The 23292-nt window shown below is 40.9% G+C and overlaps 1 protein-coding gene and 1 pseudogene across 2 annotated transcripts in view; both read left to right on the forward strand.

The window, feature by feature from the left end:
• The window catches only part of ADGRB3 (adhesion G protein-coupled receptor B3), an 883764-nt gene that overhangs the window by 124607 nt on the left and 735865 nt on the right, over positions 1-23292 (forward strand). The window lies entirely within an intron of this gene.
• Positions 491-19986, forward strand: LOC102182611 (annotated as a pseudogene).

Consider the following 23292-nt stretch of genomic DNA (forward strand, 5'->3'; position numbering starts at 1 on the left):
TGAGGGTTATACAGCAGACGTGACAGATAGATTTTGGGGTAGATGGTTATGAAATGACAAGTGTAAAGACATAAAATAAGAGCATTGCTGGTGATTTGAAGGGGAGTCTACATGGTGTGTATGACCCGAGTAGGGGACGGAGTTGTCACAGGTGGAGTCTGAGTAATGAGCGGAGTCCAGGATTTGTATCATCTTCAGGTCCCTGTAGTCGGCCAATAAAATGGGAATTCTCAGAGCATTTTGTGCAGAGAAGTGATGTAATCTGACAAACATTTTAATTGCATTGGCCCCTGAGCTAAGAACAGTTGAAGGACCACAGCGGAAGCCAGGAGACCAGCTGGGAGACTATTCATATAACCCAGGACAGAACATGTTGAGGGACTGAATGAGAGCAGTAACTGTGGTGATAAGACGTGGTAGAGACAGTGGGACATTACTAGAGACTGACTATATTTAGAAGCAACAGCCAGCGATTTCCTGAATAGTCAATATGGAATATAGAGGAAAGAGAGTAACCAACGAGGAAGGGCCTGAGGACTTTGGGATGAGCAGCTGTAAGAAGGAAGCTGACCTTAATGAGATAAGGAAGCCCAATCTTTGCAAGAAGATTATATTTGGTTGGGGTCATAATAAATCTGGGAAACATATTTCACATTGTCTATGTGTGACAGAGGTCCCTGTGTACACTAATCTGGAGTTTCACAAAGGTCCAAGTAGAAATGAAAATATGCAAGTTGTCAGTGAATAAGTTCAGTCGCTCAGTTGTGTCCGACTCTTTGCAACCCCATGGACTGCAGCACACCAGGCTTCCCTGTCCATCACCAATTCCCGGAGTTTACTCAAGCTCATGTCCATCGAGTCGGGAATGCCATCCAACCATCTCATCCTCTGTCAACCCCTTCTCCCACCTTCAGTCTTTCCCAGCATCAGGGTCTTTTCAAATGAGTCAGTTCTTTGCATCAGTTGGCCAAAGTATTGGAGTTTCAGCTTTAGCATCAGTCCTTCCAATGAATATTCATGAGTGATTTCCTTTCTGATGGACTGCTTGGATCTCCTTGTAGTCAAAGGGACTCTCAAGAGTCTTCTCCAACACCACAGTTCAAAAGCATCAATTCTTTGGCACTCAACTTTCTTTATAGTCCAACTCTCACATCTATACATGACTACTAGAAAAACCATAGCTTTGACTAGATGGACATTTGTTGGCAAAGTAATGCCTCTGCTTTTAAATATGCTGTCTAGGTTGGTCATAGCTTTTCTTCCAAGAAGCAAGCATCTTTTAATTTCATGGCTGCAGTCACCACCTCTAGTGATTTTGGAGCCAAAGAAAATAAAGTCTCTCACTGTTTTCATTGTTTCCCCTTCTATTTGCCATGAAGTGTTGGGATGCCATGATCTTAGTTTTCTGAATGTTGAGCTTTAAGCCAACTTTTTCACTCTCCTCTTTCACTTTCATCAAGAAGCTCTTTAGTTCCTCTTTGCTTTCTGCCATAAGGATGGTGTCATCTGCATATCTGAGGTTATTGATATTTCTCCCAGCAAACTTGATTCTAGCTTGTGCTTCATCCAGCCTGGCATTTTGCATGATGTACTCTGTATATAAGTTAAATAATCAGGGTGACAGTATACAGCCTTGACATACTCCTTTTCCAATTTGGAACCTATCCATTGTTCCATGTCCTGTTTTAATGCTGACTTCTTGACCTGCATACAGGTTTCTCAGCAGGCAGGTGAGGTGGTCTGATATTCCTTCCCATCTCTTTAAGAATTTTCCACAGTTTGTTGTGATCCATACAGTCAAAGACTTTAGCATAGTCAGTGAAGCAGAAGTAGATGTTTTTCTGGAATTCTTCTGCTTTTACTGTGATTCAAGGGATATTGGCAATTTGATCTCTGGCTACTCTGCCTTTTCTAAATCCAGCTTGACTGTCTGCATGTTCTCAGTTCACATACTGTTGAAGCCTAGCTTGGAGAATTTTGAACATTACTTTGCTCGCGTGTGAGATGAGTGCAGTTTTGCAGGAGTTTGAACATTCCTTGACATTACCATGGCAATGCTATTGCCATTGCCAGTGCATAGTTAAGATTAAAATTTAAAATGCAATTGTGTGGTGTTGAGAAGAAAATGACTCTCAATAGAGAAGAGCTGTGAGAAGTATGAGCTGGGTCTGTCCAACGTTAACATTTGGAGATATTGAGAGGATACAGCGAAGGAGACAGAAAGGAACTCTTCCTAAGATAGAAAGCTAAGTGTGTTACTGTGCTGTTCTCAATCAAGAAAGGGAAAGGAATGCAATGTACGCTGTGATTAATATCATTAACACTGTTGTATGTTGTGTGGGAACGTTTTTATTAGAGTAAATCCTAAGAGACCACATGACAAGGAAAATATGATTTTTGTTTAATTTCATATCTTTATGAGATGATGGATGGTCACTAAACTTCTTGGGATAGTCATTTCATGATCTATTTAAGTCAAATCATTATGCAATACACCTTTACACAGTGTTATATATGTCAACTCTATCTCAGTAAAACACAAAGAAAAATTACTAAAAATATTACTTGAGCAGCATGAAACCATTCATGGGTGCTTTAGGTTCCGAGAAAATGGTGATGAACAAGACGTAATTTATTGGCAGTAAACAGGCTGTACGCCTCCATGGGGAAAAGAAAGAGAAGAACAGGGAATGGATGTGAGGTAACATTTCACATTCTGCTGTTGGTCAGTAAAGTGAACAATGACCAATGACCTAGCATTATGGTGGTCAGTGATGAACTCACTAAGTGTTCTTCCCTTCTGTGCAATTTTTCTTAACCAAAGTGATTATTTAATATGTAGATTTTGTAATAGATAAAATAAAGAGGAAATGTTTTAACAATTATTTGTTACTTCTTTCCTTTCAGGAAAAAATGAAATTTCTTTTTACAACCGAAGTTTTATCTTACAATTAGGTGATTATCAGTTCAGTTCAGTTGCTCAGTCGTAGCCGACTCTTTGCGACCCCACGGACCACAGCATGCCAGGCCTCCTGTCCATCACCAATTCCCGGAGTCTACCCAAACTCATGTCTGTCGAGTCAGGAAGCCATCCAACCATCTCATTCTCTATCATCTCCTTTTCTTCCCACCTTCAATCTTTCCCAGCATCAGGGTCTTTTCAGATGAGTCAGTTCTTTGCATCAGGTGGCCAAAGTACTGGACTTTCAGCTTCAGCATCAGTCCTTCCACTGAACACCCAGGACTATCTCCTTTAGGATGAACTGGATCTCCTTGCAGTCCAAGGGACTCTCAAGAGTCTTATCCAACACCACAGTTCAAAAGCATCAATTCTTCAGTGCTCAGCTTTCTTTATAGTCCAAGTCTCACATCCATTCATGACTACTGGAAAAACCATAGCCTTGACTAGACGGACCTTTGTCGGCAAAGTAATGTCACTGCTTTTTAATATGCTGTCTGGGTTGGTCATAACTTTCCTTCCAAGGAGTAAGCGTCTTTTAATTTCATGGCTGCAGTCACCATTTGCAGTGATTTTGGAGCCCCCAAAAATAAAGTCAGTCACTATTTCGTCATCTATTTGCCATGAAGTGATGGGACCAGATGCCATGATCTTAGTTTTCTGAATGTTGAGCTTTAAGCCAACTTTTTCACTCTCCTCTTTCACTTTCATCAAGAGGCTCTCTAGTTCTTCTTCACTTTCTGCCATCAGTTCAGTTCAGTTCAGTCGCTCAGTCGTGTCTGACTCTTTGCAACCCCGTGAATCGCAGCACGCCAAGCCTCCCTGTCCATCACCAACTCCCAGAGTTCACTCAGGCTCACATCCATCAAGTCAGTGATGCCATCCAGCCATCTCATCCTCTGTCGTCCCCTTCTTCTCCTTCCCCCAATCCCTTCCAGCATCAAAGTCTTTTCCAATGAGTCAACTCTTTGCATGAGGTGGCCAAAGTACTGGAGTTTCAGCTTTAGCATCATTCCTTCCAAAGAAATCCCAGGGCTGGTCTCCTTCAGAATAGACTGGTTGGATCTTCTTGCAGTCCAAGGGACTCTCAAGAGTCTTCTCCAACACCACAGTTCAAAAGCATCAATTCTTCTGTGCTCAGCCTTCTTCACAGTCCAACTCTCACATCCATACAAGACTTCTGGAAAAACCATAGCCTTGACTAGACGGACCTTAGTCAGCAAAGTAATGTCTCTGCTTTGGAATATGCTATCTAGGTTGGTCATAACTCTTCTTCCAAGGAGTAAGCGTCTTTTAATTTCATGGCTGCAGTCACCATCTGCAGTGATTTTAAGAGTGCTTATAGTATAGGTGATAATAGTAATGAAAAAAAAAGGCGATTGATTCCTCTTGTAAGTGAATCCCAAATATCGTTTCACTTTTTCAAAAATCACATAGCCAATATATGCAACAGGAAGCACCTTTGTGATGTCTGGAGTGACACCCCTGAAATGTCCCTTTTCCCTTCTTTGTTGCATATATCTTGAGTGAGATGAATCATACAGGGATAGAAATCCACACTACCTGAGTGGATTAGCTTGAAGAATGAATAGGAAGGGAGTGATTGGAAGAACCAGCTCCTTCTGGGCGTTTTGTTGGGAAGGGACAATGAGCTAGATATTGGCAAAATATATACACTCACGTAGTTTTGTTGTGATTTGTTTTTAAGGTGGGAGAAGGTTGAGCATACTTAAGTATGCTGATGAGAATTTTTCTGTAGAGAAGAACAGTTTGATGATATAATGAGCCAAGAGGATAAAAGCTTATTTTTAAATAGATGAGAAGAGAATGGATCCTGGTGTACAACTGGGGAGCCCTTCTTCAGTTAGGAGCTTGCAGGAGATGAAAGAACCCGAGTCTGTATGTATGTGTGCATGTGGATGGTAGAGACACAGATAAGAGCCCTTGGAAACTCTCTTCTGCCTATTTATAATTCATGATTATAAACTCAGCTGCAAGTGAAGCAGAGAGATGTTGAAGTTCCAGGAAAAAAAAGACATATGGTATGGTTAGTTGTCCGGGAATATGAATTGTCCTTAACTCTGACTTATTTTTCAAAAATCATAGGACTAAAATACATAACATATATTTACGTATTCAAATTGTAGGTTAATTATTAATAGATCTCATGCAATACCTTGTTATTTGTTGGAGAGTTTAAAATATCAGTGGTCATTTGGTTTCGTTATATCCCCTGCTTGGTTTTAAATACAGTAATTCTCCTACATACGAACCTTCAAGTTGCAGACTTGCAGAGATGAGAACATGCATTTGCGTGTCTAATCATGTAAATTAGTTCATGTCTCTGGCATGCATTGTCACGTGTGTGCATCCTTTATAAGTGGCTATGATTTTGTGTACTTTACTGTGTATTATGTATAGAGTACAGCAGTACGGTATCTTCGTTTCAAGCCCAGGATGTATGGAACAAGTATAAAAGCGCTGGTGATGTAGCTGGTACTGCTAAGAAGCGCTTGGAAACAAAAGTGAAAATGATTGAGAGAGCGGCGTGAGACAAAAAGATGGTAGTTGTTGCTTGTTCTTATAACATGAACCATTCAGCTGCTGGCAAGATTCTAAAGAACAAGGACACAATCATGGAACATGTGAAGTCTGCTGTGCCAATGACGTTGATGATAATATAAGAGGCTTGGAGAAGTGACGGAGGAGATGGAGAAACTTTTCAGTGCATAGGGTCAGCATCAGTCTCCAGTCCTACTCAGCTTAATGCTGATTCAAGAGAAAGCTGAAAGCCTTCATGAAGACTTGAGGAAGAAACACGGTGAAGCATCAGACCATCTTTTAATGCCAGCCATGGCTGGTTTCATTGGTTTAAGGCTAGAGCCAACCTTCACAATGTAAAGCTAAATGTCAAGGCAGCGAGTGCAGATTTGGTAGCTGCTGGAGAGCATCCTGAAATGCTTTGAGAAATTACTGATGAAGGCGCATGTTTACCTGAGCAGGTTTCTAATGTGGTTGAGACAGGACTGTACTGGAAGAAGATACCAGACCGCTTACATTAGTAAGGAGGAAAAGTTGACGCCAGGCTGAAAACAGCAAAGGGTATGCTAACTGTATAATTTAGTGGCAAGGCTTCCACAGTGTGAATCTCAAGCCTCTTTTAGTTTATCATTCAGAGAATCCAGGAGCCTTGAAAAGGCTCTCTTTCTGTTGTGTGGAAGAGTCACCCCAAGGCCAAGGTTACACGAGCCATTTTCCAGGATTTGTTTTTCTACCACTTTATCTTTAAGGTAGAGAAGAACTGGTTGGAGGAGGACACCCGATTTAGCACCACTTTGCTGCTTGACGGTGCTCCCGGCTGTCATCCATGGATGACTCATCCAAATGTCACAGCGGTGTGTCTGCCATAGAATACTATATTGCCTATCCAACCTGTGAATCGGAGTTACAGTGACTTTGGAGATATATTATTCATGTCATGCTTTTTGTCAGGCAAGGTGAGTGATGAATCAGGAGCAACATTGCAACAACTTTGGAAGGGCTATGGGCTTCCCTGGTGGCTCAGACAGTAAAGCGCCTGCCTGCAATGCAGGACACCTGGGTTTGATCCCTGGGTTGGGAAGATCCCGTGGAGAAGGCAATGGCAACCCACTCCAGTACTCCTGTCTGGAAAGTCCCATGGTCGGAGGAGCCTGATGGGTTACAGTCCATGGGGTCACAAAGAATTGGACATGACTAAGTGGTTTTCACTTTCACTTGGAAGGACTATAACAACTGCAAGGTGATAAGAACATTAACTTTGCTTGGTGTCAGGTTACAGCCATCACCATGAATGGGGTTTGGGAGAATCTTTGTCTGCAGTTTGGGCACAATTTTTGTGGATTTGAGAAGGTGGGTGAGGAGGCCAGAGAGGTCTTGAGCAACTCACGGAGCCTCAGCAAGAAGCTGAAGCCAGAACTGCAAGAGGAAGACTTCCTTGATCTCCTTGCTGTGCACACAAGGAGCTTACTGATGAAGATCTGATGGAATTGGAGGCCCAGAGAAAAGATGAAGAGACAGCAGGAAGAAGAAGTGACTGAAGAACTGAAGAGATTCCGGATGCAGGAAATGGCAGGGGGATTTCTTTACCTGAGGAGGTGCTGTTAGTTTTTGAGGCACTGGACCTGAACTCAGAACAGTACACGAAGGCTGCAACAGCCATTCAGAGTGCAAACCAGTGCTACCATGTCGTCTATGACAAGGACAGAAAGAGCTGCTACCCAGGTATCATTGAATCATTTTTGCCAAAGGTTAGATAGAATTGAATCCAGCGAGGAACCGGAACTTGAGCTATCAATGTCAGGCTTGAATTGAATTGCAGCTTACAATTGTAGCTGACAATCCTTCAGCTCCACCATCTCCCACTTCCTCTCCCTTCTTCAGTCAGTATCTCTTCTTGCCTGTTCACTTGATACCAGTCCCTGTATGCCAGCTGTTGTACTGTACTACTGTACTTTTCAAGGTTTGTACTGTAAGATTGAAAATATTTTCTTGATTTTTTGTTTTTTTTAATGTATTATTTGTGTGAAAAATGTTACAAACCTATTGCAGTACAGTGCTATTTAGCTGATTGTGCTAGTCGGATACCTAGTCTAACTTTGTAGGACATGGGAACAAATTGGGTCTAGAAATGTGCTATCGGAATAAAACACTTTCATATGTAGGAGACTTACTGTAGTTTTCTTTGCTTTTATTCAACTTTTTGGACTACTGATAGCCAAAGTTTGTAGCTTGTTAAGGGAGATGCTGATTTAACATTTTCAAGTGAACAACAATATTTATCTACACAAGTACAACCATAAGAGATGAATCCCAATATCCAAGAGTAGGAGATCCTCACGCAGCTTGCTAACATCTCCATTTTATCAGATGTTGTACACTTGACGGGGCACACATAATGGTTTCTGTTTCTGCTGCTTTCTGCTGATCAATAAAGAATTCTTTTCAAAACAGATCTCAGGGTATATTGTAGTGAGTGGGAGTCTGTACTACTTATAATCGTGTTGCTGTTCAGTCCCTAAGCTGTGCCTGACTGCTTGCGACCCCACAAACTCTAGCACACCAGGCTTCCCTTTCCTCACCATCTCCTGGAGTTTTCCCAAATTTGTGTCCATTGCATTGGTGATGCCATCCAACCAACTTATCCTCTGTTGCCATCTTCTCCTTTTGCCTTGAATCTTCCCTAGCATCACAGTCTTTTCCAATGAGTTGGCTATTCGCATCAGGTGGACAAAGTATTGGAGCTTCAACATCAGTCCTTCCAATGAATATTCAGCGTTATAGTTATATAGTGTTCAATGTTTGGGCAAGCTTTTCGAAGGGCTCTGGGTACACAAATCCATAAAGTGATAAAGAGAAAACAAATAGCAACGAGAAACAATCAAAAGCATTCTTATAAAGTTAGATAGTAAAAACACCTTAAAAACCAACTTGTGTATGTTAAACCCAAACTCCTAATATATACACACTACTGTAAATAAAGAAGATAACCAACAAAGACTTACTGTATAGCATAGAGAAATCTACTCAATATTTCGTAATAACCTATAATGGAAAAGCATCTGAAAAAATTTCTATATATTTATGTATATCTGAATCACTCTGCTGTACACCCAGATGGTAAAGAATCTGTCTGCAGTGAAGGAGACCCGGGTTCGATCTCTGGGTTAGGAAGATTCCCTGGAGAAGTGAATGACTACCCACTCCAGTATTCTTGCCTGGGAAATCCCATGGACAGAGGAGCCTGGCAGGCTATAGTCTGGAGTTGCAAAGAGTCAGACACGACTGGGTGACTAACACATTATACATCAAGTATACTTCAATAAAAACAGAAAAACAGAAAAAAAGAGATAAAATATCTTTTGAAGAAAGATGAAGATCAACTAAAGATGACCTAAAATAAAATAATAAAATCTATAAAAAATCAGCTTTTACCATTAACCTCAGGGAACTGTGGTTTTGTATGGACCCCAATGTCGGCGTCTATTTTTACATGAGCTTTTGTTTTAAAAGTGTGTATGCAATAGTTGCAACATTACCCTTTTACAAGATCATGTGTTATTAAAATATAGTAGTTACTTGTGTCTGTGTGTCTTGGAAAACTAGCTTCAGTGTATCTGTAGAAGGACAGAAGTAATTATTTTTAATATATAAAATTTAATTTGGAACACAACCTTGTCTTCCATTTCTGTTACACTGTTAATGAAGAGTGAGTTTGTAGAACCTGAAGCATAGTTGGAGAGTATGCTGGTTGTTGTTTTTTAGCTGTGGCTCAGATGGTCAAGCATCTGTCTACAATGCGGGAGACCTGGGTTCAATCCCTGGGTTGGGAAGATCCCCTGGAGAAGATAATGGCAATCCACTCCAGTACTATTGCCTGGAAAACCCCATGGACAGAGGAGCCTTGTAGACTACAGTCCATGGGGTCGCAAAGAGTTGGACACGACTGAGCGACTTCACTCATTCTGTCATGTAGCAATGATCTGAAGTTTAGCTAAAGGAATTGGAGAGCTGAACTGAACTGTCAGCAAAAATGAACTAGTTTGGTTTTCTGAGAAACACTTTTTATCTACATGATTCAGATTATGAAACTGAGGCAGCGGAGATAAAGGCAGCTTCTCAAGGTCACACAGGTCACACCGCTAGCACGGAGTGGTGCTGGCATTTGAGCACAAGCAGCCTGGCCTTCCTACACACCATGGCATGTCCCTTTTTTGATCCCAGATGAGAAGGGCTACTGCAGCTAACTGGCTTCTTGAGGGCGCACCGTGAATTCATGTTGCTAATTCCTCAGAGCCTCAATATATTTGCTTCTGATGCTGCTGCTGCTCCTGCTAAGGCGCTTCAGTCGTGTCCGACTCTGTGCAACCCCATAGATGGCAGCCCACCAGGCTCCTCTGTCCCTGGGATTCTCCAGGCAAGAACACTGGAGTGGGCTGCCATATCCTTCTCCAAAGCACGCATGCATGCCTAGTAGCTTCAGTCGTGTCCGACTCTACGTGACCTGGTGGACAGCAGCCCACCAGGCTCCTCCATCCACAGGATTCTCTTGGCCAGACTACTGGAGTGGGTTTCCATGTCCTTCTCCATTGCTTTTGATGAAATGCCTTCAAAAATCTTTCCCATCTTCTTTGCATTCTTTTCCTTATGGTATTTTATCTAAGTGTGTAAACTCTCTCATCATCATTCTTGGGTGATAATGCTTTGATAAGCAGGGCAACATGAAAAAGCTCATAAAGATTTTAAACAGATTCCTTTGTTGAAAGTTTAATGACAGGGCTGAATATGCATATATCTTGTATGAAGAGTTTCATCTAACGTGAAGAAAATAATACAGCAACACTTTCTCTGAAATGAGAGTTACAAGTCAGTGATTTCTTTCCCTACTATTGCCTTGCAACAGGCTTTTGGAGAAATCCTAGAAAATAAATTTCTTAGGTGTTTTTTTTTCCCAGTCTTAACACAGATCATTGCTAATGAGTAGCTTCTTCATGATGTAAAAGGGCTTCAGAGCCTTCCAATCACAGGTGATGTACATGTAACAATGAATCTGATGGTTTTCCTGCCTCCTCTGGGCCCTGACTCTGACAGAGGGAGAAGAGGACAATAAAAACACTGTCTGTACACTTCATTCTCAGAAGTAGGGTTTCTTGTTTGAAAATTGAGCTGATATAATGGAAAGACGATAGGGAAAGGGGAACTGTTGTTTACTGTCAGATTAAGCATAGAATTTCAGATTTGCAAGATGAAAAAGTTCTAGAGCAATTTCACAACCATGTGAATATATTTAACACTGCTAAACTGCATACTTAATAGTTAAGATGGTCCATTCTGTGTTAGGGGCTTCCCTGGTGGCTCAGAGGTTAAAGTGTCTGCCTGCAATGCGGGAGACCTGGGTTCAATCCCCGGGCCGGGAAGATCCCCTGGAGAAGGAAATGGCAACCCACTCCAGTATTCTTGCCTGGAGAATCCCATGGACGGAAGAGCCTGGCGGGCTACAGTCCACGAGGTCGCCAAGAGTCGGACACAACTAAGCGACTTCACTTTATATGTTTCTTAACTACATAGAAAGTTGTACTTAATACTCTATATAACTTAAATGGGAAAAGAATTTAAAAAAGAATAGATACATATATATGTATAACTGAATCACTTTCTTGTATACCAGAAACTCACACAACATTGTGAATCAACTATACTCCAATGTAAATTTTTAAAAAGACATCTTGGTTGCATCCAAGTTTTGATGATTATGAATAAAGTTGTTATAAACATCAAAAAATAGATAAAATATTTTTGTGAAGTTGAAAAAAAATAAACTTTAAAAATAAGTATGTATTTCTATCTACAGGATTTTTGTAAATCATATACACATATATGTCATTTTTATATATCTATAAATACTTATACATTTATATATACACATACACACATATATGTACATATACACCTGTATATCTTACATCATGTACTTATATCTCTGTATATTTTGAAATAAATTTAGAAAATCCCTATATATTATATAAATATATACACATATGAAAAAATATATATACAAATATATACATATACACACGCATTTATCTAGTTAGTCTTTTCTTCCCAGTGAGAGCTTATTATTTCTTTGGTGTTGTGGCTGGCCTTTTGCACTTGACAATATAATACAGCTCTCTTTCTATGTCTGTTTATTACAGTTTGTAAGAAAGATGATATTGATGATAGTGATGTCACAGTTACTGACAGCATAGCATTTGTCAGTCAGTCATTCCTCTATTGATGGGCATATTTATTGTAAAGTCTTATTGTAGTCAACAATTCAGTACAAATTTTCTTACTGATGCATTCCTGTAAGGTGACTCTCAATCACAGATTTGTATGTTTATAATTTTTTTCTTTTTTTAAAATCAGTATTAAAAATTAACCTCCATAAAACCTGAGCATATCTGGTATAATCTTGCCAATATTGGATAATATCAGTAGTTTAACAAGACATAATATAAATGTTTCCTAATATAATTTTTAATGTATCATATGATTTGTATATTTTCTAGATACCTCTTGTTCATTTCCAACTTACGCTTTTTTGTTATGATTGTTCTGTTCAGTTTAGTTCAGTCGCTCAGTCCTGTCTCACTCTGTGACCCCATGGACTGCAGCACACCAGACCTCCCTGTCCAGCACCAACTCCTGGAGTTTACTCAAACTCATGTCCATTGAGTCGGTGATGCCATCCAGCCATCTCATCCTCTGTCATCCCCTTCTCCTCCCACCTTCAATCTTTCCCAGCATCAGGGTCTTTTCCAGTGAGTCAGTTCTTCGCATCACGTGGCCAAAGTATCGGAGTTTCAGCTTCAGCATCAGTCCTTCCAATGAACACCCAGGACTGATCTCTTTTAGGATGGACTGGTTGGATCTCCTTGCAGTCCAAGGGACTCTCAAGAGTCTTCTCCAACACCACAATTCAAAAGCATCAATTCTTCAGCACTCAGCTTTCTTTATAGTCCAGCTTTCACATCCATATATGACTACTGGAAAAACCATAGTTGACTAGACGGACCTTTGTTAGCAAAGTAATGTCTCTGCTTTTTAATATGCTGTCTAGTTTGGTCATAACTTTTCTTCTAAGGAGTAAGCATCTTTTAATTTCATGGCTGCAGTCACCATCTGCAGCGATTTTGTAGCCCCAAAAAATAGTCTCTCACAGTTTCCATTGTTTCCCCACCTATTTGCCATGAAGTGATGGGACCAGATGCCATGATCTTAGTTTTCTGAATGTTGAGTTTTAAGCCAGCTTTTTCATTCTCCTCTTTCAGTTTCATCAAAAGGCTCTTTAGTTCTTCGCTTTCTGCCATAAAGGTGGTGTCATCTGAGTATCTGAGGTTATTGATATTTCTCCCTGCAGTCTTGATTCCAGTTTGTGCTTCATCCAGTCTAAAGGACTCTGAATTATGGTTGTTACTATTTCTTTATTACTTTATAGGAACCCTTTATGTAACTTTATCTTATAGAAATGCTTGTGATCTTTATATAATCAATGAAATTGGAGTTTGTTTAATGGGACATGTGATACTCAGTTGTAATAAGAATTCTACTTCTGGTATCTTAATACAGCTCACCCACAGAGTCTTGGGACATGAATGTTATCTCACTGGCCCTTCAGCCTTGTCTTTCTTTGGTGTGAAAATGTTCTCTGTTTTCACTCTTCTGTTTCTAGTAGAGCATTTTATTATTTATCCCTGGGCTTTCTTCTTCTTCTTTTTTTTTTTTTTTCACCTTTAAGTTTTTCTAGAGTCTCGGAAAACTTTCATTTGATTTCTTTAGTAACTTTTTTCGACTTTCTCTAATCCTAATCCTTTTAAACAGATTTTAATTTTATTTAATACTCTTTGAAGATAATGTGACTTTCACATCCTCTCATATTCCACTTCATGCTGTTAGTCCAGTGGTCCAGTGTTTCCCCCCGTGGATCAGTGAGCTTGCTTTCTCATTGGGCTCTTGTGTCTATTGGACAGAATATGAGTCATGAAAGCAGCAGGCTCTGAGTCATCTCACAGCTGCCATAAGTCACTGTCTTGTTATGGCAGCATGTACTAGGGTGGCTTACACAGGGCTCAGCTGGACCAGACAGGAGGCAGGGAGGCCCATGGAAACAGGACATTAAATTACCTTCTGTGAATTAAATTATCCAGTCACATGTGATGCATGAATTTATATATTAATCTGTATTTTATATATGAAAAAATGCTTTTGGTGTAAAATAGCCTATCTAAATGAAGACTCTGGCCATGTGGACAGAAAAATAGTCTTATGAGAATGTGAGCCTCTCCTTTGCTTCTCAGGGTAATGAATTGTCCATACATGTGCTGCTGCTGCTGCTAAGTCATTTCAGTCGTATCCAACTCTGTGCGACCCCATAGACGGCAGCCCACCAGCCTCCCCCATCCCTTGTATTCTCCAGGCAAGAACACTGGAGTGGGTTGCCATTTCCTTCTCCAGTGCATGAAAGTGAAAAGTGAAAGTGAAGTCGCTCAGTTGTGTCCGACTCTCAGCGAACCCATGTACTGCAGTCCACCAGGCTCCTCTATCCATGGGATTTTCCAGGCAAGAGGACTGGAGTGGGGTGCCATTGCCTTCTCCACCATACATGTGCAGGGAGCAGCAAAAGTAGTGAAGGCACTCAAAGGCAAGCATTTCTATAACATTCGTATTTGAGGCAGAGTTTGTGGTAATGGAGCAATTCATTAAGAATGTGTTGTTGTCTGATGACATGCTTTTTAATCAATTATTCTTTTCATTCATTTGAACCTATGCATTTTTAAGTGACAGAAGGACTTTCCTAGAATCGACTCAGAAACTGATACACCATTTCCATATACTTTAGCGTAATTCATTTAAGTACCATAAATGGAACCATTTTAGCCAATGGCATTTGCACATTTGGCAGTAGTCAGAGTAGGTAAGAATGTTAATTTTTTAAAAAAAATATGTGAAATGAAAGAATCTGTGAATAGTTTATGGGAGATTGTGAAACCTAGAAATAAAATTATCTAGCTGAGTGTTTTCTTGGCAGCAAAGTGCCCACAGTATTCATATTATCATTTGGTAAAAATTGTCATTAGCAGTATTAGCATTTCGTTGGCAATGCTGCATGCAAATTAGTCTAGTATTGTAACGTTGAATAAAAGTGGTTGCAAATACCTGTATCATGATTAAGTTTTATGTCTGTGTGAATCTGTGCAGTAACACTGAACAGGCTGGCTGTCAGGAAAAAAGAAATACTGCTAACATTTGCAGCAATAATAGTTTCATAGTTGCAGAATGTAAAGCATTCTAAGTCAAATTTTGTGACTACTGAAAAATAAGTCAGAGTAGTCAACTTAGGGTAAAGCCTTCAATACCTGGTGTATAGTATTTCTAAACATCTCTAAGGATATTGATAGACATATATGATGGTATAGTAATATAAGCTTCTGAAGCACAATCATTTTCATAAACAATGAAACTTTATCAAAATTGAAGAATTGACTATAATAGTGTGCTCTAATTCTTGATTAATTGCTAACCCAATTAATAGACATAAAATATCTCTGGTAGCCAGAATATTTGGTTGAATTTCCATTTTATGCCATGCTACTCACTGAAAAAAAGATTACATTAAAATTTCAGCATATGTATTATGAAACTGGCTTTACTGAAATTCAGTAATTAACATTGCTTCCATAAACATCACTATCCACATGTTTTGTGGTAAGAATAAAAACCATTGCTCTAAAAGGAAGTAGGGAGTTTCAGAATATTTTATATTGAAGTTCATTTTAAACAAGGGTCTTTCATTAAATACTGAGTCTTGTGATCGCTGAATTACTATAAAAGGTTTTATATGTTTCTGACGGAGAAGGAAGTGGCACCCCACTCCCATGGACGGAGGAACCTGGTAGGCTGCAGTCCATGGGGTCACTAAGAGTCGGACACGGCTGAGCGACTTCACTTTCACTTTTCACTTTCATGCATTGGAGAAGGACATGGCAACCCACTCCAGTGTTCTTGCCTGGAGAATCCCAGGGACGGGGGAGCTCGGTGGGCTGCCATCTATGGGGCTGCACAGAGTTGGACACGATTGAAGCGACTTAGCAGCAGCAGCAGCAGCAGCATATGTTTCTGAACTATACAATATTGAGTACACAGTTTCAGCCTACGTAACTGAGGATCGGAGGAATTAGTGGAAGAAGGTCAATCAAAATAGGGCATATGTGTTATTTATTGCCACAAGAAGAATGCCTTTGCTTTCGCATTGTTTGCTGCTATTGTTGTTTAGCAGCTAAGTTGTGTCCCTCTCTTTTACAACCTGCCAGGCTTCTTTGTCCATGGGATTTCCCAGGCAAGAATACTGGAGTGGGTTGCCATTTCCTTCTCCAGGGGATCTTCCCAACCCAGGGATTAAACCCAAGTCTCCTGGCAGGCAGTTTCTTTACCATTGAGTCACCAGGAAAGACCCATTCCCATTGTTTACAGCCTATAAATAAATGAATGCATAGATTACATTAACCTTTATTTGTCTGTGTTATCAGATATAGTTCTTCTGTGTATTTGCACTACAGCAGATTTGTATGAACAGATACCTTGTCAATTAATTTTTAATTTTATCTCTGCATAGAAATTTGGCCATAGCATTTTTTTTTCTCTCTGGCATTTAACAATTTTCTTTATTCTGGGAGACTTCCATTCACCTCTGCCTTTCTTTTTATAACCTGTTTTGTTAGTTTGGACCCATATTTAGAGAACCCTTGGAGTGTGATTGCCTTGAAACAGTTATAATGGATAATATAGGGATCTTGCAATCAGAGCGCTGTATGGTATCTGTAAATAAATCATGAGGATGATTCATTCAGGCCTTCTTTTAATGTATTTTCTTACCCACCATTGACAAAGGGAGAGACTGGTGGTGCAGGAGCTGACTAAAGGGAGGTATGGGTTGGTGGATGATGTGTATAATATGAGCCAGAAAAATGTACAGTTTCAAAGCATGTAACTGCAGTTGCAGCCTTCAGCCTTTAATGCCTGAACGGCCACTGTCTAATTTGCAGCAGGCCTGGCTGCAGAAGTGTGGCCTTTACCAGCTCCATTCCCCATGTATTTCTGGGAATTGGAGTTCTACCCTATCCCACCCATCTGCACTGGGTTACTGAGAACTGACCCTTTTTGGAAGCTTCTCTTGCCCCTCATGTGCAGCCTCTCTCTCCCGGGGTGGCTGTTTCTCTCCTGGACAGCTGTCTCACCAAGCGCATGACTCAGAGCATAGCTGGATCCAAGCTCTGCTGTCTCACACGACTTCCGGAAAGCACCACATGGGCAAGAATGACTCCAACTCCAGGCTCCATATTGCTGCTCTCAGGCTGCATAGGACAAGACTTGTCCCTTGCTGGGCGCTCCTTGCTGAGTCGTCTTCTGTATTTCAGAGGCCAGTTCATCCTCTGTCAATAAGACTGTCCTTACCCAGGTTGCCCCCAGTCTGTGCACACCCCGACCCCATGCGCACCCCCTGCTGTGTTGACCTTAATCTGCCAAGGCTAAGCAGAGGAAAATAAGTCCCCCCACTTCCCTTTTGCCCAGTCACAGCTCAGCCTCCAAGTTAAATAAAATAAAATGATAAAACGGCAGACATGTAAATTCATGGAGAAAGGAAGAAACTTATTTAAAACATATTATTATGCAAAATGCCTGTCTCCTAGGTATTATAACACATTTACATAACCAAAAGGCTTATTAAAATTTCCCCCATATCAAGGAAGCATTTTGCACTGAAATTATTTAAAGTACAACCTGTAGAGAACTAGGAAAACCTGACAGTTTTAAAAAGAAAAATACATCCTTTCCATAGTCTCCCATCTGTTTGAGCTATGTGTGTGCTGAGTCCTTCAGTTGTGTCCAACTGTTTGCGACTCTATGGACCGTGGCCCTCCAGGCTCCTCTGACCATGGGATTCTCCAGGCAAGAATGCCAGAGTGGGGTGCCATTTCCTTCTGCTGCAGATCTTCCTGACACGGGGATCAAACCCACCTCTCTTATGTCTCCTGCATTGGCAAGAGGGTTCTTTACCACATCTGTTTGTAGCCATTGTCAAAATTGGAGTCCATTCACTGCTAGAAAAATCTGTTTCAAGTGGAGAGAGAATTTAAGGGGGAAGACATATTGCAATTATTTTTTAAAGTAATATATATTCTATTATTGGGATTCCCTGGTGGCTCAGATGGTAAAGCGTCTGCCTGCAATGTGGGAGACCTGCGTTCGATCCCTGGGTTGGGAAGATCCCCTGGAGAAGGAAATGGCAACCCACTCCAGTAGTCTTGCCTAGAAAATTCCATGGATGGAGGAGCCTGGTGGTCTACAGTCCATGGGGTCACAAAGAGTTGGACATGACTGGGCGACTTCACATTCTATTATTAAGTATTGCTAATAAGTATATAAGTATGTATTAAGTGTATATTTATGAGTACAAACTTTGTGAGTGACACCACTGTAAATCCTGTGTGTGTGTAACATAAAGGCCCTAAGGATGTGATGTAGTGACATGAACAACTGGCTGCTAATTATGTATTTCCTATAATTCTGTGTTAATTCAATTATCATTAGCTGACTATTCATCTCATATCAGCCTATGCCAGATAGCATAGAAAATTAATATATTTATAACAGAAGTTCTAGCTTTCAGGAACCTATGTAATTGGATAAAAATGTGTACATGAAAAATTGAGGTGATCTGTAGGTAATATATAAATAAATCACAAGCTATGCATTATAAGTATTATAAGAAATTAAAAATGGCATAGGAAATTAGCTTAATTAGGAATTTTAAGAATTGACTTAGCCCAAAAAAGGTTTTTTGGAATTTTTAAGAATTGACTTAGCCTAGAAAAGGCTTTTCAGTTATAGTAGAATATTCCTGATATAGGAAGGTATAGGGAGTCTCAGAATATACAGTCTAAATAAAGAGAAATATGTGAAATGGGAAGATAGGTCCAGTTGTCTGGTGCTCTTGAGCTTTGCAGGTCAAGTTCAAGATGCACCTCTGATGTTTTTGCCCCAAGAGTCAAGCATATGCTATACATGTGTGACTTACTGGTCTTGATTGATTAAGTTATAGTGCAATGAGTAAATCTGGTACATACCTGCAAAACCTTTTAGTGATGGGAGAAACAAGAAGCAAATTAATATCCAATATTCATGCACCATCCGTGATTTATGGGGTGAACAGAATCCATACACACAAATTATCAGTGATGCTCACCGAGTGAAGACAGGCCAGGAGAGGGCACTCCGCTGGCCACCGCTGGGACGGAAGAGAGCCCTGGCTCCTGGTGGCACCTCTGCTGAGGAGGAGCGCAGCCCCTGGGAACGTGAGCTCTACGAGCAGAAGCACACATGCAGGCCCTGTTCAAAGACTCCATCATGCAGCTGTGCACTGCATGGCCCGAGAGGCCACGGCATTCGTCAGGGAATACTTTGAGAGACTGGAGAAGAAGGAGGCAAAACGGATCCAGAATCTGCAGAAAGCAAGCTCTTGTGCAGACTCAAGGAAGGATGAAGTCTCTCTCCCTCCAACCAACCCAGCGGTGAGGGGTTGGTGGTGACAAGGTGCCATCAATGCTGAGGTCTACACTAAGCAAGATGCTGCATCCTATGTTAGGAAGGTTGGACCAGAAGGTTACAAGAGCAATGGCTGCTTTAGCTAAAGCTGTTGAAAAGAATGTGCTGTTTTCACATCTTGATGATAGTGAGAAAAGCAATCATTTTGATGCCGTGTTTCCAGTTTCCTTTATTGCTAGAGAGATTGTCATTCAGCAAGGTCATGAAGGGAATGACTTCTTTGTGATTGATCAAGGAGAAATGGAAGTCTGTGTCAACAGTGAATGGGCAACCAGTGTTGGGGAAGGAAGGAGCGTTGGGGAAATTGCTTCGATCGTGAAGCACCTAGAGCAGCCACTTTCAAGGCTGAGACAGATGTGAAGTTGTGAGGCATCGCCCCAAGACAACTCTAGAAGGATCCTCCCAGGAGGCATGCCGAGAAACCTGAAGATGTGTGAGGAGTCTTTTAGCAAAGGATTTATTTTAGCATCTCTGGACAAGTGGGAACATCTCAGGGTAGTTGGTGCCATGGAACCGGTCCAGGCTAAAGACAGGCAGAAGACTGGTGCAGGGAGAACCAGAGAAGGAGTTGTCTTTGTTTTAGAGGGTTCAGCTGCCATGCTGAGCCGTCGGTCAGAAAATGGAGAATTTGCTGAAGTGGGAAGATTGTTTTGGAGAAATTGCTCTGCTGATCAATTGTTCACTGCTGCCACCCTGGTTGCGCGTGGCCTGTTGAAGCGTGTCAGGCTGGACCTGCAGAGGTTGGAATGTGTTTTCAGCCTGAGCTTGGACGTCTTCAAGTGAAACCTCCAGCAGCACAGCAGTTTTGTGTCCCTGTCCGTCTGAAGTCTGCCTCCTGTGCCTCCCTGCTTGCCTCTCCCCGTCCAGATTCTCCACGAAGATGGGCTCTGTCCCGCTTTGCAGGGACAGGTGGCCGCTGGCACCGCAGCTTCTTGGTTTCCATTAAAATTGCATTTACAGCACTCTTTTCATTTGGGAACATTAAATGAGTGTGCCTACAAAGTAGAATAAATAGGAAAAGTTCTATACAGTCTTTGCTGTTCCTATATCTCTGTGTGCAGTGTTAGTGTCCACCCTGGGCCTTGCCGGCCATGCTTTCTGGTGAAATCAGACCCTGCAGCACGTGGGTTACCATAGACCCATGATGTAATAGTGCAGGATCTTTAAAGTGACTGAAGTTTCATATTATCATAAGCATATTTTAGACTGTGGCCATATATATGGCCATATTTGTATTTCTTTATAGAATAAGTGATGTCTCATTAAGCTCTGAGAATTAGGAAAAACATGTAGAAAAATTTTAGTATAGTAGAAAGGTACCTGCCCATGTTTAAACTAATTTAAGGGCAGGAAAATGTGCAGTTTTTCTAATTATCAGAAGGATATGACATTTGCTTTTTTTTTTAACGAGAATTTTTATTTGTCAAACTACTTTGCCTAGTTTTGTTTTTATTTTGTTCTTAATGTTCCCTCTCCAATTCTAAAAGCATTTGAGTTGTGGCTGTCTATTCCTTTCTTTTGCTTTTCACACCAAATCATAAGCTGCAGATATTGGGTTCTGATTTAACTACATCTGACTCTGCTCATAAATTCTCATTACAACTGCATTTATCTAGTTAGTGCCAAATATTGATCATCAGATGCTGGACTCAGAGTAAGAATTTGAGGTTTGCACTCTTAATAGTTAACTTAGAGCTTTTGGTTAATGTACATCCTTCAGTTGACTCTGGGATAATAATCTCATATGCTTTTGAAGCACTGATTACAGGAGCCAGGGTTTGCTTGGGAGAGACAGACAAAATATGATAAGAGAGAAAGGGAGGTGGGATTGCTAAAGGGAAATACGGCAGGTGGACAGAGTTCAGTGTTGGGGACTTTGTCCCCTAAATTCACTGGGGCAGGAGATTTGGGAAGAAGTTTTTACTTTGCTTTAACCTCCCCCTATCTTTTTATATCAACTAGGATGTATGGTGGGTTGTGGGGCTCAGCTGGTAAAGAATCTGCCTGCAATGCAGGAGACTTAGGTTCGACCCTTGGGTTGGGAAGATCACCTGGAGAACTATACTGGAGTATCCACTCCAGTATTCTGGCCTGGAGAGTTCCATGGACTGTATTGTCCATGGGGTCGCAAAGAGTTGGACACGACTGTGCGACTTCACTTTCACTTTTCCCTTTCATGCATTGGAGAAGGAAATGACAACCCACTCCAGTGTTCTTGCCTGGAGAATCTCAGGGACGGGCGAGCCTGGTGGGCTGCCGTCTATGGGGTCGGACACGGCTGAAGTGATTTAGCAGCAGCAGCAGAGCAACTTTTGCTTTCACTTTCAGAATATGTCTGTGTTTCAAATAGGTCTAAAAGGCCATCCTGCTGAAAAGTTCTGCTTTCTTATCTACCATTTTATTTCTCTGAAAAACTCTTTTTGGGTAAACTTGTGTTTTGAGTCTCAACTGTATTTCAGTATTTCCCAGCCTTATCAACATTACATTAGTCTTTGTGTACCAATGATTTCTGTTTATTTTTATTACTGTTATTTTTAGACAAATGTCACAGTTCCATAATTTAGGCTCTTTTATTTGCATTGTGATTTATACAATGGGGCTTCCCTGGTCGCTCAGACTGTAAAGAATCTGTCTGCAATGCCAGAGACTGGAGTTTGATCCCTGGGTTGGGAAGATACCCTGGAGAAGGGAATGGCAACCCACTCTGGTATTCTTTCCTAGAGAATTCCATGGACAGAGGATACATGGGGTTTCAAAGAGTTGGACATGATTGAGCGACTGAGACTAATGCTTTTGTATAATATGTAGGGTTGTATTTGGAAGTGACTGCAAGTGTTTTTTTCCATCTGTATGCATCTGACTCTGATTATTAATCTCGTCTCCTTACCCTTTCCCAGGTAATGTAAATCGGTCATTTTTTTTTCATAGATTTGAACAGTTTTTAGGTTGTACTAAGTTTGGAGATTTTTACTCAGATACCCAGGCATATCCAACTCTTTGTAACCCTGTGGACTGTAGCTCACCAGTCTCCTCTCTCCATGGAATTTCTCAGGCAGGATACTGGAGTGGGTTGCCATTTCCCAGGGACTGAATCTACATTTCTTAGTCTCCTGTATTGAGCTTCCCTGGTAGCTCAGATGGCAAAGCGTCTGGCTGCAATGCGGGAGACCTGGGTTCGGTCCCCAGATCGGGAAGATCCCCTGGAGAAGGAAATGGCAACCCACTCCAGTACTCTTGCCTGGAAAATTCCATAGATGGCAGAGCCTGGTAGGCTACAGTCCATCGGATTGCAAAGAGTTGGACAGGATTGAGCAACTTCACTGACTGTATTGACAGCAAATTGTTTACCGCTAGCGCTAAGAGTTGGACAGAACTGAGTGACTTCACTTTCACTTTTCACTTTCATGCATTGGAGAAGGCAACGGCGAGCCACTCCAGTGTTTTTGCCTGGAGAATCCCAGGGATGGGGGAGCCTGGTGGGCTGTTGTCTGTGGAGTCGCACAGAGTCGGACACAACTGAAGCGACATAGCAGCAGCAGCAGCACCACCACCACCACCTAGGAAGCCCAAGTTTGGAGTATAAATCTGGGGAAAATATTTTATTTACCTTTTGGTGTGGGGTAGAAAGCTACCTTATTACAAATTTTTTACATTTCAAAATAATCGTACTGAGGATTTTGTGATCTGTATTTTATTTTCATTGCTTTTTATATTTAAAAGATTAAAAATAAAAATCATATTCTTATTAACTTAAAGTTTGATTTGATCTTTGTTTATATGGCAAAATTGTACTTAACTAAATTGTTTAGAATTCTACCAACTTCCACAGTTTGATGTATTATGTTATTGTGGTCATGATATTTAGATACATATAGTGCTGTTTAAATGAGTTTTGCTCTTGAGTCATTTGGCTTTGCTGTTTACTCCCTTGTAGTTTTAATCTAAGAAAATTTAGATCTGAATTTAAAATGATCACATTTAAAGCTTTATCTTTGTGCAGTTTGAATATATATGAGAGATTACGATTGGCATTGTTTGTCTCAGTGGATATTTAAGGCTTTAGAAGGCATTATTTCTGGACTTGGTAAGTGAGTTTATGAGATCTACTTCTCTAGAAATTACAGTGGACAAAGGACCATTTGGCATTGTTT

Source organism: Capra hircus, chromosome 14 (assembly GCF_001704415.2).
Source record: "Capra hircus breed San Clemente chromosome 14, ASM170441v1, whole genome shotgun sequence".
NCBI lineage: Eukaryota > Metazoa > Chordata > Mammalia > Artiodactyla > Bovidae > Capra > Capra hircus.